Genomic DNA, 6,000 nt, shown 5'->3' with positions numbered 1-6,000 from the left:
AGCCGACAGGTGATGCGCAGGTGTCTAGTCACACAGGCTTTTGGGGGAATTTCCCGGAAGTTTTGGCTCGTTTCGGACGCTCTCACCTGACAGGTGGCGCGCGTGTGTCTAGTTACACAGGCTTTTGGGGGAATTTCCCGGAAGTTTTGGCGCGTTTCGGACGCGTGTGAGCGTGTTGTGTTTGGGTATGTGGACAGGAAAGAGGGGAGGTCATGTTGGGCAGCTGACAGGTGGCGCGCGTCGCTCCCGTCCTCAAGTTTTTTCGGGGAATTTCCCGGCCAGTCCTCAGGGGTTAAGGTACGTGGTCAGGAAAGAATGGAGTTCTTGTTGTGTGAGAGTAAGTGGTGGAGTAAGAGGAAGGAGTGAAATGAATATGTATATGTGTTTAGCGTAGACTTAATCCTGAGTGAGGTTAATATTAGTTTGATGATCGTGAGTAGAGGATGAGAGGGGATCCATCATATTGGATATGTTGTTTTGGGTGTGGGTTGGATGGAGCTTCCCCTTCGTCTGGAGAGAGTGCTCTGGGCCATTATGTGGTTAGACAAACCATTAGCTCCCCTACAGGAAGTCGCAAGTGTTGAGGGGTGAGAGAGCACTCTCCTGCAGAAGTTCGCCATTCCCTTGGGTCATTTGTCTTCAGAGTGTTGATGTTCGTCCCACGACGACTCCCCATACACTGTGGATTCCGGTAAGGAGGCGCGAGATACTTACGACAGACCTACACCTGTCAGCCATCAATCAATCACTCCCCACCCCTCATCCCCACCCGCCCCCATACCATCAACCATTGTTCCGTGCATTCTCTTTTAGTATGTGTAAGCTATATCGCAACGTGATCAACATGGTGAGAGCAATAACGAGGGAAAAGTAAACACATTATATAAATTTATTCCGCGACGGAGTAAGCGTGCTGGTCGCAGGTTGGAGCCCGACTGATCAACTTTCCAACTAGTCCGGGTATTTCTCCCCCGACACCGGAAGTGGTGGGGCACCCATTACCATTGCGTTTCGCCAGGGTCCGCGATGGCGGGTGCCACGCGTCGCTCTGTCTCTGTCTCTGTCTCTGTCTCTGTCTCTCTCTCTGTCTATCTCTGTCTCTCTGTCGGTCTGTCTCTGTATGTCTGTCTCTGTCTCTGTCTCTCTCTCTCTGTCCATCTCTGTCTCTCTGTCAGTCTGTCTCTGGCTCTGTCTCTATCTCTCTCTCTCTCTCTCTCTGTCTCTGTCTCTCTCTGTCTCTGTCTCTGTCTCTCTCTCTCTCTCTCTCTCACCCTCTCTAAAGTCCACCACACAGCACTTCACTTAGTAAATTCAGTCAAAGTCAGTAGGTTGGCGTTTACTAAAAGAGAGAAACATTTCACATCGTCACGGAGACGCGATCTATACCTACAAATTGTTCTTGTTAACTGTGATCACAACATCTGCCGGCCCAAATAAATACCATTGAAATGTATGCATGTTTATCAAGTCATAAGCTGGTCTTCAATCTTATTATAATAACAAATCATAATTTGCTGTTCTCTCTCTCTCTCTCTCTCTCTCTCTCGCTCTGCCTCTCTGTCTCTCTGTCTCTCAGTCTCTCTCAGTCTCTCTCAGTCTCTCTCAGTCTCTCTCAGTCTCTCTCAGTCTCTCTCAGTCTCTCTCAGTCTCTCTCAGTCTCTCTCTGCCTCTCTGCCTCTCTGTCTCTCTGTCTCTCTGTCTCTCTGTCTCTCTGTCTCTCTGTCTCTCTGTCTCTCAGTCTCTCTCAGTCTCTCTCAGTCTCTCTCAGTCTCTCTCAGTCTCTCTCAGTCTCTCTCAGTCTCTCTCAGTCTCTCTCAGTCTCTCTCAGTCTCTCTCAGTCTCTCTGCCTCTCTGCCTCTCTGCCTCTCTGCCTCTCTGCCTCTCTCAGTCTCTCTGGCTCTCAGTCTCTCTCAGTCTCTCTCAGTCTCTCTCAGTCTCTCTCAGTCTCTCTCAGTCTCTCTCAGTCTCTCTCAGTCTCTCTCAGTCTCTCTCAGTCTCTCTCAGTCTCTCTCAGTCTCTCTCAGTCTCTCTCAGTCTCTCTCAGTCTCTCTCAGTCTCTCTCAGTCTCTCTCAGTCTCTCTCAGTCTCTCTCAGTCTCTCTCAGTCTCTCTGTCTCTCTGTCTCTCTGTCTCTCTGTCTCTCTGTCTCTCTGTCTCTCTGTCTCTCTGTCTCTCTGTCTCTCTGTCTCTCAGTCTCTCAGTCTCTCAGTCTCTCAGTCTCTCAGTCTCTCAGTCTCTCTCTCTCTCTCTCTCTCTCTCTCTCTCTCTCTCTCTCTCTCTCTCTCTCTCTCTCTCTCCAGATCATTTAGTAGTTGGGAAAGTAACATCATTTCCTTTCTCCTGCTGCCGCTGTTCACATATCTTTCTCCATCAAGGCTGTCTCTCTTAAGACCTACGTCATCCAATGTAAACACCAATCGATGAGAATAAGACCGGTGAGTCGATAGTGAAATAGGTCTGGGTTAAGTCTGTTTTCAGTTCTTGTATCACAGTCAATGTAGCGTAATGGGAAACCAGTCTTTCTACTGCCTACATAAATAGCGTTTGAAAATGTATGCAAGTCTAGACAAACTCCTATAGCCCTTACATTCTAACACAAATAAAATATTAGCACACGATTGTATCGCATTATATCATCATTAAGTAAAGTAGAGATCAACTTTCTGGCTGTTGTCCGAATATCATTATTGAAATGTGAACTCATTTAGCCAAACACAATATCTCCATTACATCTCTTAGCATATGAATATTACGGTATACCCGTTTTAACCCTCTATAACACAATGTAACGTAACGTAACGTACCGCAAATCAACTTTCTACAGACCAAATATCGTTTTTAAATGAAAGTATGACATAGTCCATCTTCATTACATCTCTCACCATATAAAATATTGGCGTCTACCCCTTTTAGCCCTCTGTAACACAATGTAGCGCAACGTAACGTAACGCAAATCAACTTTTGCAGACCAAAATGTCATTTTGAAACGGAAAGTGTGGGATTAGTCCTTATTCATTACATCTCTCACCATATAAAATATTGACCTCTACCCCTTTTAGCCCTCTGTAACACAATGTAACGCAACGTAACGTAACGCAAATCAACTTTTTGCAGTCCAAAATGTCATTTTGAAACGGAAAGTGCGGGTTAGACCATCTCCATTACATCTCTTACCATATAAAATATTGGCGTCTACCCCTTTTAGCCCTCTGTAACACAATGTAACACAACGTAACGTATCGCAAATCGACTTTTTGCAATCCAAAATGTCATTTTTAAATGAAAGTATGACTTAGTCCATCTTCATTACATCTCTAACCATATAAAATATTGGCGTCTACCCCTTTTAGCCCTCTGTAACACAATGTAACGCAACGTAGCATAACGCAAATCAACTTTTTGCAGTCCAAATGTCATTTTGAAACGGAAAGTGAGGGTTAGACCATCTCCATTACATCTCTTACCATATAAATAATTGATGGCTACCCCTTTCAGCCCTCTGTAACACAATGTAACACAACGTAACGTATCGCAAATCGACTTTTTGCAATCCAAAATGTCATTTTTAAATGAAAGTATGACTTAGTCCATCTTCATTACATCTCTAACCATATAAAATATTGGCGTCTACCCCTTTTAACCCTCTGTAACACAATGTAACGCAACGTAGCATAACGCAAATCAACTTTTTGCAGTCCAAATGTCATTTTGAAACGGAAAGTGAGGGTTAGCCCATCTCCATTACATCTCTACCATATAATTAATTGGTGACTACCCCTTTTAGCCCTCTGTAACACAATGTAACTCACCGTAACGTATCGCAAATCAACTTTATGCAGTCCAAAATGTCATTTTTAAATGAAAGTATGACTTAGCACATCTCTTACCATATAATATTGACCTCTACCAGTTTTAGCCCTCTAACACAATGTAACGTAACGCAAATCAACTTTTACAGCCCAAAATGACATTTTTAAATAAAGTAGGACTTAGTCCATCTCCATTACATCTCCTTCCATAAGAATATTACAGTCTACAAGTTTTAGCCCTCTGTAACACAATGTAACGTAACGGGGAAAATCATCTTTGTCGGATGAGCAAATAACATTATTGAAAATGACATCCGTGTTTAGCCATTACATCCAAACACAAGAAAAATATTACCGTTTTTCTTGAGAAACTTATATGTGGAGATCATATCTCCAGAGTCCACACAATAAGCCACACATCACTCATCTTCTGTTTTCAAATCGCAGCTCGCATCTAATTTAATGTTATTTTTTTTTGCAGAAACTATGTTTTTGAGATTATGCTCAATGTCGGCAATTACTATTCGTATCATCAAACTCCTTTCAGTCAACAAAATTCACATTTCATATCGCGTGTGTAGATTAGAGAGAGAAGGCAAACATAGTGTGCAGCTAGTCAAAACTTATCATAACAGATATGATTTCACAGAGTTTTTCAACCTTTGCCAGTTTTTTTTTCATTGTTATCTCTTCACTCGTGCTAAGTGAGTCAGACAAAATGTGACATTTCATTTCATTATTAGCCATGCAATATGCTATTAGCTAGGTAGTCAAAACATATAACAAGCGTTATTTCACAGGAATTTTTTCTAGCAAATATGCTTCCTTTAAGCAGTTCAACACATCAAACACCTCCAGTCTGCGAAATTCCCTTTAGTCAATAATCATCCTTTACAGTATTTCTTGACTAGAATAGCACTCCAAAACATAAGTGGTCATTTTTATTCTCACTGTCGCACTATAGTCAATAATTTGTTTCGCAGAGTGACAAGTTATGCATAGTGACGAGATTTCACGGTGAGCATAGTTTAAGAGAGTTCACACTGTATTAATTACGGTCATGGATATCTTATGTTATGTTTATGAAGACCATCTCTTCTTATTTTTTTATCATTTTCACGCCCCACAGCTTTACAGTCTTCTCATATTCTTTTTCAAATAAAGTTTGTTTACTGTTTTCCAGTAGATCTGCCTCACATTACATATATTAATCAATTTTCAAATTCAGTTCAGTTTCTTTTCAATATCGCAGCTTTGTTGCCCCCACAGCCCGTATCTAGTTCAAGACCTCTTATTATCAATGTCATTAATACGGTTATCATCAACCACGTATTGGATGTCTCTGTCATTCAGTCATCAACGTAGTATGTGTTTAATGAACGTGAGAATCACTTCATGTGCACTCATTTTAGTTTAGTTTAAAGTTTTACATCTTGAATTAATACCGCTATTGGATAGCTCAGACATTCAGTTAACATCTCAGTAAGTGAAAATCTTTTCATGTGAGCTCATTTTTAGTTTAGGATAAGGTTTTTCCATCGTGAAATGCTATTATCAGTAACCAGGTATTGGATGAAACTACCATTCAGTTTACATCTCAGTAACTGTTTACTGAACATTGTTATCCATCCATGCAACCTCATTTTTAGTTTTAAGTTTCTACATCGTAAAAATAAAATATTACTATCACCAGCCGTGTATCGGATAGCTCAACCATTCAGTTAACATCTCAGTAAGTGAAAATCTTTTCATGTGAGCTCATTTTTAGTTTAGGATAAGGTTTTCCATCGTGAAATGCTATTATCAGTAGCCAGGTATTGGATGGGTGGACCATCCAGTTTACATCTCAGTAACAGTTTACTGAACATAGATATCCCTCCATGGGACCTCATTTTTAGTTTAAGTTTCTCCATCGTAAATAAAAATAAAATATTACTATCACAATCCTTGTATTGGCCTGCTCCGGCATTCAGTTTACATCTCAGTAAGTGTTTACTGAATGCAAAATCGCTACATGTGTGGTCATAAGGTTTTCTCATCGTGAAATGCTATTATCAGTAACCAGGTATTGGATGACACTACCATTCAGTTTACATCTCAGTAACTGTTTACTGATCATTGTTATCCATCCATGCAACCTCATTTTTTTAGTTTTAAGCTTCTACATCGTAAAAAATAAAATATTACTATCA

This window comes from Procambarus clarkii, unplaced genomic scaffold (assembly GCF_040958095.1).
Source record: "Procambarus clarkii isolate CNS0578487 unplaced genomic scaffold, FALCON_Pclarkii_2.0 HiC_scaffold_112, whole genome shotgun sequence".
Lineage (NCBI taxonomy): Eukaryota > Metazoa > Arthropoda > Malacostraca > Decapoda > Cambaridae > Procambarus > Procambarus clarkii.
This window is presented reverse-complemented; position numbering follows the sequence as displayed.